This window comes from Cryptomeria japonica, chromosome 11 (genome assembly GCF_030272615.1).
Source record: "Cryptomeria japonica chromosome 11, Sugi_1.0, whole genome shotgun sequence".
NCBI classification, from domain to species: Eukaryota; Viridiplantae; Streptophyta; class Pinopsida; order Cupressales; family Cupressaceae; genus Cryptomeria; species Cryptomeria japonica.
In genome coordinates, this window is record NC_081415.1 from 363078646 (window position 1) to 363091716 (window position 13071).

At 39.0% G+C, this 13071-nt stretch overlaps 1 protein-coding gene across 2 annotated transcripts in view; it reads left to right on the forward strand.

The window, feature by feature from the left end:
* The window catches only part of LOC131049227 (L-2-hydroxyglutarate dehydrogenase, mitochondrial), a 170913-nt gene that overhangs the window by 137725 nt on the left and 20117 nt on the right, over positions 1–13071 (forward strand). The window lies entirely within an intron of this gene.

Below are 13071 nucleotides of genomic sequence, written 5' to 3' on the forward strand. Positions count from 1 at the left end.
GAGAAACGAGGATTACAGATAAAGGAGCATGATGGATTCAGAGTTGTAGTGGCTAGTGGGCATAAGATCCTATGTACGCAGAAAATTTCTAATTTGCACATGAGCATTGGTGTATATGAGTTGGTTGATGATTTCTATGTTGTAGACATGGGAGACTATGATGTCATACTAGGCATATCTTGGATGACTTCTCTGGTTGAGTTTACATTTAATTTGGAGAGAGTTGAAATGAGATTTGAGCATCAGGGTCAGAAAGTGGTACTTCGTGGGTTGTCAAATGGTGGTCTTAGAACAGTATCACTTAAATGAATGGAGAGGCTAATTCGTCATGACCAGGTGCAATGGGGAGTTGAGATTTTAGTGATGCCAGAGGGAACGGGACAGCATAAGCAGGATTATCCTCGACAAGTTTAGTCATTGTTGACCAAACATTAGGGCCTAAAAAAGCATAACACCTTGATTAAACCCAATGATAGAAAATTTGTCGAAGTAATTTTAGAACAATTATCTAATTATTTATTAATTAGGCCCTTTGACTTGCTTTTTTACTTAAGCTAAACTTAGGTCGCTTCTCATCAAGTAGTTCCAAGTCTTGAAGACGTGATACTCTGTATGCTTCATCATCTATGAGATTATGCAAGGAAACTCAGAGAGATGGTATCTTGACCTCAATAGGAAGTATGGCTTCTGCGCCATAGACAGTGAATAGGGAGTCGCACCTGTAGGAGTTCGAATGCTAGTTCGATACACCCATATTGCTGGATTTAATTGAACATGCCACTTCTGGTGTAAAACACATAATTGCATGATTGCATTGTGATTATTTATTTTCCTAATTACATTTTAATTCTATTTCGATGGTTGAATTGTTGCATGCCAATAATGCGAATCAAGAAATTAGAAAAGAAAAAATGAGGAAAATTTGTCAGAGTAATTTTAGGACAATCATCTAATTATTTATTAATTAGGCCCTTTGATTGCTTTTTTACTTAAGCTAAACTTAGGTTCTTTATTTAATCAAGGTTTTATGCTTTTTTAGTTTGAGTTCACTCCATTCCAAAGTGTTTGGTGATATACCTCCAGGTAGACCTCCTGACAGGGGCATTGAGCATGTTATAGAGTTAGAGGAGGGTGCCAAACCTGTTATCACTACACCCTACAGGCATCCAAAAAGGTATAAGGATGAGATCGAGAAGGCTATCAAAGAGCTTCTCGAGATGGAGCACATCAAACCTAGTAAGAGTCCGTTTGCTTCTTCAGTGGTGCTGGTTAAAAAGGACGGTACTTTCAGGATGTACATTGATTACAAGGAATTAAACAAGAAAATGATAAAAAACAGATATCCGATTCCCCGTATTGATGAACTCATAGATGAGTTACATGGTGCCTGTTACTTCATTAAAATAGATTTGAGATCTGGTTATCATTAGATTCGGGTCAGGGAGGATGACGTGGAGAAGACATCTTTCAAGTGTCACTATGGACACTTTGAGTTCTTGGTCATGCCCTTTGGCTTGACTAATGTGCTAGCTACCTTCCAGTCTTGTATGAACAGGACATTTAGAGATCAGCTGAGGAGGTCCGTGTTGATATTCTTTGATGACATACTGATTTATAGTAAGACTTGGGAGGAGCATTTGAAACACATAGATATTGTGTTGAGTATCCTTGAGCGTGAATCCCTATATGCGAAGATGTCTAAATGTGCTTTTGGGATGACAGAGTTGTTGTACTTGGGGCACTTCATCAATGTTGAGGGTGTTCGTGTGGATCCAGATAAGATTAGGGCTATTATGGATTGGCCACCACTGAAGAATGTTTCTCAACTGAAGGGATTCCTTGGGTTGTGTGGATTTTACCGCCGCTTTGTGAGGGGTTTTTCTCAGACTGCTGCACCCCTTACAGATTTGACTAGGAAAGATGGATTTGAGTGGTCAGACAACGCTCAACAGTGTTTTGATAGATTTAAGGAGTTGATGAGCACATGTCCAGTGTTGGCTATTCCAGATTCCATCAAGCCTTTTGAGTTGCATTGTGATGCCTTGGGTGAGGGCCTTGGTGTGGTATTGATGCAGGATAGACACCCCATCGCTTTTGAGAGCAGGAAATTGAGGGGGCTTGAGAAGAGTTACACTATTTATGACAAGGAAATGTTAGCGATTATGCATGCCTTGGTGAAATTCTAATAGTATCTGGTGGGCAGTAAGTTTACCGTCAAGACATATCATAACAGTTTGAGGCATTTCTTTGGGCAAAAGGATCTGAATGACAAGCAACAGAAACGGGTCAGCAAATTGCAGGCTTATGACTTTGATATAGTTTTCGTCAAAAGCAAGAAAAACATAGTTGTTGATGCCTTATGCAGGAGACCACATCTGTGTGCTTTGGGAGTGTTGGAGGATGACTAGAGGGAATTGATTTCAGTAGAGTACGTGAAAGACAGGTGGGCGAGTGGTATCATTGATGGCACTATCCAGGATGACAGATATATAGTGGAAAATGATTTGATCATTTACATGTAGAGGATTTATTTAGTGCCGTTTACATGTAGAGGATTTATTTAGTGTCGGGATTTGCTATGAAGTAGAAGATTTTGAGAGCTTTCCATGACTCACCATTAGCAGGACATCCAGGGCTTTTCAAAACCTATAGGCAGGTGAGAGAGCACTTTACTTGGAAAGGGCTCAAGTCAGAAGCATTACAATATGTGGAGTGTCGAGTATGTCAACAGAATAAGCATGAGCACTCTTTCCCTAGTGGCTTATTGCAGCCCCTACCCATTCCTAAGAGGAAGCGGGATAGTGTGTCGATGGATTTTATTACGGGCCTACCTAAGGTCCAAGGCAAGGATTGCATATATGTGGTGGTGGTTTGGTTGACGAAGTTTGCTAATTATTTTGCTATTTCATCCACCTATACATTAGTGTAGACAACGAAATTGTTTTTTAGAGAGGTATTCAGGTTGCACGGATTGCCACGGAGCATTGTGAGTGACCGAGACAACAGGTTTATGAGTAATTTTTGGGAGGAGCTCTTCAGGTTGTGTGGGATAGAGCTTACTTTGAGCACCAGTTATTACCTGCAGACAGATGGTCAGTCAGAGATTGTGAATAAGTGGGTGGAAGGATACCTCTGCAATTATATCGCAAGGCAACAAAAGGCATGGGCAAAGTGGTTGCATCTACGAGAGTATTGTTATAACACCACTTATCATATGTCCATTTAGATGTCACCTTTAATGGCCCTATATGCTTATGAGGCTCTGAGCTTCTTGGATTTGCTTTTTGGGGACAACCGAGTACCAAAGGCTAAGGATCTCTTACAGGAGAGTCAGGATATCATGAGATCACTGAAGGCAAATATACAGAAGGTTCAAAATCAGCAAAAACAATTTGTAGATCAACATAGAATTGAGAAATCTTTTGAGGTGGGTCACATGGTTTATCTCATGCTGCAGCCCTATTGATAGTCCACTCTCGAAAGGATTGGTGCAAAAAAGTTCAAGCCACGTTATTATGGCCCATTCAGAGTTATCAGGAGGGTTGGAGAAGTGGCCTATGAGTTTGAGTTGTCGGTGGACAGAAGGTACACAATGAATTTCATGTGTCACGCCTCAAAAAGGCGTTGGGTCATAATATTGTACCTTCAACAGAGTTACCTCCTCTTGATGATGAGGGGAAACTTATTTTGGTTCCTAAGGCCATTTTGGAGACTAGGGAGCGTACCTTACAGAGATAGGTCATCAGGAAATATTTGGTGAAGTGGAGGAATTTGCTGGTAGAGGATGCTACTTGGGAGAGTGAGCAGATCTTACAACATCCAGAGCCGAGATTGCTTGAGGACAAGCAATTTCAAGGGGGGCGGATTGTAATGTCCCCTTTTTTGTAGTTATCTGGCGATTTGTCGTTAGCCCTTTTTGTCATGGTCCCGAGGGCTAACCAGGACTTTGTAGGGATTTGTGATGGATTTGGCCTAGGCAAATTCAGTTTCGGGCCAAACGGAGTTGATTTGACAGGGTTTCCAGGAACTTACTGTTTATAGTAAGTCAAGTTGGGAATAGTGTTAGGTGAATTTTTGGAGCGAATTTGGTTGACTTCATTTTGGTGCATTTATTTATTCGCGTGGAATGCTTTTTAAATGGGGGATTTAATTATTTAGGCAAAAAACAAAGTTTGTAAAGTTAAATTTAATTATTTAACTTAAGGGGTTATTTAATGCTGAAGCTAATGTCAAAAAAGAAATATTAAAAATACCCCTTCCTTGTGGAGACATAAGAGAATAATATTTTATTCTACTTTTCAGTTATCCCTCATTGATAGTGCCTTGGGATGTGTGCCAAAAAGAAGTAATAAATATGAGCATTTAATGAGGAATCAACCATCTTGGGAATTGAGTTTTTGGAAATTGTGAAACTGAGTTTCTGGAGAAAATCTGGAAATCTTCTTTGGCTTTTGGGGACGATCACTCTCATCAGCAGCATTTCCCACATTTGTGAAAGATCAAATCTGGGAGATTAGTTCTTAATAGAAAATTGATTTAGCACATTGAAGTAATGAACAGTCGTATGCACAACAAGGTGAGTTCTATAGGCATCATTGTTGTAATGTACCTTCATTCTAGCATTTTGAGCCATTGGTGAAAGCTTTTAAACCCAACAGTATTTGATTACTAGGCGTAACTCAAAACAGTCAATAGTATAGCCGAAGTTAGCTTTAGCATTAACTGCGTCTGAAACCAGCACTCAATGAAGATAGGTTTGGCAGTATGCGGGTTGTAGTGGGGACGTGATTTATTTACCAAGTGACCAGACAGTCAATGTGGTAGCAGCAGTATTTGAAGTTAATCGTATTGCCATATGCACTCAACTAGCTGAATATAAGGATCTGTGTGAACTTTCAGCACCTGTGAATGGTGACCATGGCAAATTGTGAAGGTTCAGCTAGCATAAAACGCAGTTGCAGGAGTGAGGTCGTATTTGCTGAGTGTGATCCAAACGTTCCTTTCTTCCCTGTGCGTATTACAACACCTGTGCGCGATTTCCAGTCTTAGCGTGGCAAGTTGCAGACATCAATCAGGTCTATTGGGAAGCCTAAGGAAGTATAATGGCTGACAAGGAGAAATTGCTGTTGTGCGTGGAATCCATACTGTGTATATAGTATCATCTAAAAATCAAGTTCTTTATTATTCCCTGGACAATATTAATTCCTGAATGTGTCAAGATATTGGCAATGTAGTGAAGTGAGTAGAATCGTTACTGTTGTAGGATGTTAATATTGTAATCTCCAAACTTGTTTCAGTTTTGAAGGAGTATATGTTGAAAACTTTAGTATCCATGTATGCTTGAAGAGTTGGAGTATAGTACGTTGGAAAGTTTTTTTGATATGACTGTCCATGAATAAAGCTTTAGTACGTTGTCTATGTAATTTTAAAATAATGGTTAATGGTTTACATATCATGAATGTTGTCTATGTTTGAAAAATGCTATAAAACTTCAGAAAACGGACCAGGTATCAACTAAACATTTGAAAAACAGAACAGGGTAGTTGCATGTCAACTGTTTGACATAATTATTTCTGAGTTGTAGCATTCAGTTTTGAGCAGAACAGGGCGGTACCTTACAAGTTGGCTCCAAAGTTCGTCCAACCAAACCTGCAAGAAGCTTTCGAAGCCACATTGGTTCTCGAGTTGCCACACATTTTGCAATTTATTCTGCCTCGGCTGTGCTTAGAGCTATTGAAGACTACTTCGTGCTACACAAGCAAATCATAGCAGATCCCAATCTAAAGCAACAACCAGAGGTGCTCTTCTGATCAATAACATTCCCTCCCCAACCAGAATTAGAATAGCCTTGTAGATTCAGGTTCACACTGGAAGAATATTTCAAGCCATATCCAACTGTGCCACGCAAGTATCTCAAGATACGCTTGGCTGCAACTAGATGTATCTGGCTTGGTTCACACATGAACTGACTAAGTGCACTCACTGCATAGCAAATATCCGGTCTAGTGTTAACTAGATACATCAAGGATCCAATCAACTGCCTGTACATGGTAGGATCCATAAGATCTGAACTAGCTGCAAATTCCCTAAATTTCTTCAAGTTAGTTTCCATCGGTGTAGACATAGACTTGCAATCTAACATTCCCAATCTCTTTAAGATGTCAATGGTGTATTTTCCTTGACTTAGGATAATCTCATTAGGCCTCTGCCACACTTACAAACCTAGAAAGAAATGCATGAGTCCTAGATCCTTCATCTCAAATTCTGAAGTCAACTCCTTCTTGCATCTAAAGATAAGATGATCTTCCCCGGTAAGGAATAAGTCATCAACATATAGAACCAAGATTAAAGCTTCACCATTGACTATTTTGAAGTATAGATTTGGATCAGCACCATTCTTGCAGAAACCCAAACTCATCAAGTATTTGTCAATCTTTTCATACCATGCACGAGGAGCCTGCTTAAGACCATATAATGCTTTTTTCAATTTGCATACATAAGACTCTTCCCATGAATTACGAAACCTTCAGGTTGCTCAATATAGACCTCTTCTTCAACTACACCATTTAGAAAGGTTGTCTTCACATCCATCTAATGTAGCTTCCATCCCTTAGCTGCTACAATGGCAATGATGGTCCTGATGGAAGTATAGCGAGCAACTGGAGCAAATGTTTTTTCATAGTCTATTCCTTCTTTCTGAAAGAAACCATGAGCCACAAATCTAGCCTTGTACTTCTCAATGCTTCCATCAGCTGCATGCTTAATCTTGTACAACCACTTGGAAGATACAACTGACTTTCCTTTAGGTCTAGGTACAATATCCCAAACATCATTTTTAATAATGGATTGATATTCTTCATCCATAGCATCTTTCCATACTTGCTGCTTTGAGGCTTCCTCAACATTGTAAGGTTCAGTCTCAATAAGATTACACATCAATGCAACATAGCTAGAGAATCTCTGTGGTCTTTTACTTTCTCTGAATGTGCCTCTAGGAGCCGCGAACTTTTCTACCTCTTGCATAGTGTTCCTTGCCCAAAGAGGTCTCTTTCGATTCACAACAATATCTCTAGGCCCATCAGTAGGATCCAAAGGTTCAATTGGATCATCATCCGCTGCAAGTTCAATAGACTCCCTTTGAATCTCAGAAGAATGATCAATGTCCATGTCTTGAAGAGTCTCATGATCTTCATCATCTATCTCCATGCATGAACCTTTAGTTTTTCTGAATGCAACATCTTCCTCAAATGTAACATCTTTGCTTCTCACGGGGAATGTAAATTCGGTAGGCTTTAGAGGTTTTCACTGTAGCCCACAAATATTCCTCTCTTGCGAGAAGGTTCCAACTTGGTTCGTTTGTCTTTGGGTATATGAACATGCACTGGACAACCAAAGATCCTCAAGTGACTGACATCAGGCTTAATCCCTGAAAAAGCTTCCTCTAGAGTCATATTCTGCAATATCCGATGAGGACATCTATTCTGAACATACACTGTTGTTCTAGAAGCTTCTGGACAAAGAAAGGTTTGAAGGTCTTGATCATGTATGATGGCTTTTGCAACTTCAACAATGGATCTGTTCTTTCTTTCTGCAACCCCATTCTGCTATGGGTTGTAAGGGACACAAAACTCCCTCTTGATCCCTGCCTCAATACAGAAATCACGAAAGCTACCAGATGTGTATTCATTTCCATTATCAGACTTTAAAACTTTAATTCTCTTTCTAGATAAGTTTTCTACTTGAGCCTTAAACTCTTTAAATCTACTTAGGACTTCATTAGACTCTTTAGACCTTAAGAAATAAATCCACGTCTTCCTAGAGTAGTCATCTATGAAAGTTACAAAATATAAAAATCCACTTAGGGATGCTATTGACATTGGACCACATAAATCAGAATGTACAAGATCTAAAATTTCTTTTGACCTACTTTCACTGCTATGAAATGGACTCTTTAGTATTTTTACCCATAGCACAACCTTTACAAGTACCATCATGTACGTGACTAAGTTTAGGAATACCTTTAACCATCTTCTCCAATGATGGAAGAGCCCTGAAATGTAGATGCCCAAGTCTTCTATGCCATAGTTTGCTGGAACTGGAAGAGTCACATAGAAGAGCTTGAACTGGATGATTGGAAAGCTTGTACAAACTCTCATGCCGATTCCCAATCACACGTGCAGTCTTGATGCTGGAGTTCTTTGGCCATGCGAGAACTCTTCCTTCAGAAAATGCTATTTGATAACCTTTATCCTCCAAGGCTGATATAGATATAAGATTCGTCTTGATTCTTAGCACGAATAAGACATCACTTAGATGAAGAGAAATTACAAATTCTAGGTTGAGTGATGTAGCACCAAATCCTTTCACTGAATAGCATGCATAATCTTCAATGATCACTTGAAGATTAGACTCCCTTTCCACTAAATCCGAAAGATGTTCTCGATAGCCTGTGTTGTGTCGAGAAGCTCCACTATCAATTAGCCAAGTGTCACTATCCGTGGGAACATTACATGATAAGGCAGATATGAAGAGGAATCGATTAGAGTTGTCTTCTGCTTTCTTTTGAGTTGAGACTTCATTAATGTTTTCCATTTGTTGCTTAGACCTTGTCAAACAATCTCTTGCATAGTGACCAAACTTGACACATCTAAAGCACTGAATGTGAGAGAGATCTTTCTTCTTCTTCTTTGAATTAGATGCAGAATTTGATCTTTGATCTCTATTCCTATTGAAGTTGCCTTTCTTCCAATTTCTTCCTTTCTTGGAAGATTGAGTGGCAAGAACACGAGTGTCTTCATTTTGAGAACCTTTGATAATTCCCCTTGCAGCCAATCTAGATTATTCTTGGATGCAATCCGCACGAAGGCGATCGAACTTAGGCAATTTGGATCTCCCACTTATACTTTGAATAAATGGCTCCCAAGAATGAGGAAGGCCATTCAATGCCAACATGACAAGATCTTTGTCTACCACTAGGTCTCCAATAGCGCTTAGTTGATCCCTCAGTTCTGAGATCTTCATGAAGAATGACATGACTGATTCTCCTTTCGCCATCTTGACTTGATGAAGTTGTTGCCTCAATGCAAGAGCCCTACTTGTGTTGTTAATCTCATATAGGCCTTCCAAGGTCTTGAACATGTCTCTTGCAGTTGTCATCTTGGAAATGAGAGGCACTAAGTGATCCCTCATGGAGTCAATCAATATCTTTTTCGCTTTTATGGCATTCTTCTTGAATTGAAGTTTCTCCTCTTGATCTTCTGGCTCAGATAAGTTTTTTTCCTCCACAAACTGAAGAAGATCATTTTCTTCAAGTGCAATAAGCACTCTAAACTTCCACAAAGTGAAGTTTGATGCGCCTTCAAGCCTATCCTCGACTTTAAGTCCATTCACCACTTTCGCTTCAAGGAACTACTTCTTAGAATAAGAATAAATTGTTGCTTATAGAAAATTCTGATCACGATCTACTTCACCATGGCTCTGATACCAATGTTAAGTTTTATGATCAGATTAGATAGAAGATAATTCAATAAAAAATGCACAACATGTACCTTGGGAAAACTCTCCAACATGAGGGAGAAAAAACCCAGCTATAAATCTCTTATAATTAATGAAGTGAATGAATACAATATGGCTATATACACAGCCAGATATGAGGCCACCAACAAGGCCGATCTGCAACTATAATGGTGCCAATTATTATATTAACTTTGATCTCCTTGATGAAGATGATGAATACGCCCAAGTTTGAATGTAGTGTGAAGGAGAGCCGAAAATCTTCTACTCAAAAATCTTCTACTTGGAACTGCTGTAGATGACTCAATCTGTTGTATGTCTTAATTGATCTGCTTGTTATGTTATTTGATACTTTAGAGAGAGGGAGTCGATCTATATGTACCCATATGTGGGTGATTCCAAGCAACATGTCTATTCCAAGAGTCGGCTTATCACTAACCAACACGTCTCTTCACCAAGGATCGGTTTCATTATAACTAACACGTCTTTTCACCAAGGGTGGCGGGTTTAACAATTGGTTATATTTCAAAACATTTTATTTAATTTACAAATGCAAAGTTGACATCATATATAAATCGAACCTATAAATGTCTAAGGCCGATAGGCCAATTAGACATTTATATTGGCTATGTCGGCCTGAAGGAATCTGACCATAGCTATGATAACATTAACATGGATGAAGGTAGCAATTTGTTTACCAGTGACATGGGTGAGAGGAACAACTTCTATCCATTTTGTAAAATATTCTATGGCAGTTATGATGAATTTATGGCAATTGGATGAAGGTGGATGGATTTTGCCCACAAGGCCAAGTCCCCACTGACAGTTTGGCTAAGATGTAATAGTTGGTTGTAATTCTTGCATAGGTGCATGAATCTAGTCTCATGTATCTGACATTGCTTGCATTTCTTGACAAACTAATAAGCATCCTTTTCCATGGTAGGCTAGTAGTAACTAGTGCGCAAGAGTTTCTTAGCTATGGTAGGACTGCTAGAATGTGCCCCACATATACCTTTGTGCACCTTTGGCAAGGCAACGTTGGCATTGTCACGCTCAAGACATCTAAGTAAGGTACCATCGAGACCCTGACGATATAGGGTATCGACTAAAATGACACAACTGGAAACTCAATGTATAAAGGTTTTACGTGATTTATTGGAGAACTCAAGTGGTAGGGTATTGTCACATAAATAGGCATAGATGTCTCCATACCACTGGGAATCAAGACCAATGATAAGACATATCATCTTAAAATGTGGCAGATTATAGGCGGGTTCCAAGAGTGGTTCTAGCAAGAATTCACAGTATGCGTTGTTACTTTGCATTATTACAAGTGATGCTATTGTGGCCATTGCGTTAGCTGCTCTGTTATTGTCCTTGGGAATTTGTTCAAAAGTAATCTCTATTACATAAGCTTTAAAGTCATCCACCATTCTCTTGTACGACATTAGCATTTTATCCTTTGTTTTGTAATCATCATTAACTTGTCTCATTACTAGCTGAGAGTCACCAAGAACACTTAACTCTAGGATTTTCCATTGTACAACCATACGGAGCCCAAAAATCAATGCCTCATATTCTGCAATGTTATTGGTACATGGAAAACATATCTTGTAAGCCTTTGGTATACAATGCCCTTGCAGTTTGACAAAGAGAATGCTAGCGCTAGAACCACCTAGGAGCCATCAAAATATAAAGTCCAAAGATGTACAGATTCCATGTTAAATATTGATTCATTAGGTGATTTCGTGATAAGGGGATGATCATCTGTCATAGGAGCATCAACAAGTTGATCCGCTATAGGTTGTCCTTTTATTGTTTTTCTCTCCACATATTCAATGTTGAACTTACTAAGAATCATGACCCATTTAGCCAGTCGTCCTATAAGTGTTGCTTTACTCAAAAGGTACTTAAGAAGATCCATCTTTGCAATGAGCTTCGTCTAATGTGTAATCATGTAATGTCGCAGCTTTTGTGAGGCAAAAACTATTGCAAGGCATGCCCTTTCAATAGGAGTATAGTTGAGCTCATATCCCACTAGAGTATGATTGATATAATAAATAGCACCTTCCTTTCCTTTTGAATCATGTTGTGCCAAAAGTGCCCACAATGTTGTGGTAGTCGCTGATATATAAAGGAGTAGGGGCTTGCCATCTGAAGGAGGTACTAACAGTGGTGGTGACATCAAGTATTCTTTGATCTTTTGAAAAACTTGCTCACACTTGTCATCCCATTTGAATGGAACATTCTTATGTAATAGGTGCTGAAATGGTTGACATTTATCTACAAGTTGTGCTATAAAATGGTGGATAGATTGTAATTTTCCTTGCAATGATCTCAACTAATGGATATTATTTGGTGGAGACATTTCAAGTATGGCTTTAACTTTGGCAGGGTCGGCTTCAATTCCTTTAGATGAGACAATGTATCCAAGGAGCTTCCCAAAGGTTACCCTAAAGATACATTTGTTTGGATTCAATTGCACCTTGTATTTCCCTAATCATGTGAAGTTCTTGTCCAATATTTCCAAATGTCCATCTCTGGTGTAAGATTTCCCAAGCAAATCATCTACATAATCTTCCAAATATGTATGCATCATGTCATGAAAGATAGTGGTAATTGCACGTTGATAAGTAGCTCTGACATTCTTCAAACCGAAGGGCATGGCATTCCAACAAAAAGTTCCCCAAGGACAAGTGAATGCTGCCTTAATTTGATCCTCAGAAGCAATTTTGATCTGATTGTAGCCCGAGAAACCACCCATGAGGGATAACATCTTGTGCCTTGCTATTAAATCCACTATAATGTCAATATTTGGAAGTGGTAAGTTATCTTTAGGACAAGCTTTGTTTAAATCCCTGAAATCTGTGCAAACACTAACATTCCCATCAAGTTTTGAAACTGGTACTAGGTTGGAAATCCACTCTACATAGTCAAATAGTCTTATGAATCCCACATCTAGCAACTTTTGCAATTCTGCCTTTACCAATAACGCCACTTGCGGGTGCATTTTTCTTAACTTTTGTTTGATAGGTTTTGCCCCCGGTGGCAAAGACAAGTGATGCATAACTAAATCAAGATCAAGCCCCAACATATCTGCATAGGACCAAGCGAAGTTAACCTGTCTTTCCTTGAATAATTGTATAAATGTTGCTCTTTCTTCAAGTTTCAATGATTCTGCTAGATGTATGGTTTTTGGTTTCTCTTTTGTTCCCAAGTTTGCACCCACTGTTTTCTCAACCAACATGGATGATTTTTCATGATAAGACGGTAAGGGAAGTGTGTCAAGCCTTTCATCCTTAGGCACCTCAGAGAGGTTTTCACCTTTGGATATGTCCTTTATTTTACTTTTTTTTAAGGTCTAATAGTGACGCGAAGCAGTTTTCACTAGAAGACCTATTTATATTTTCTATAATTTTGCGATCGAAAGGCTTGGCACCCTCTCCGAAGTAAGCCACACTGTTGATTTCTATGGTGAAACTAACTTTGTGATCCCCAAGAGGTAAGTCAATTTGTGCTCTGACAAAGTTTATGATTGCTTCATCATTTTGAAATATG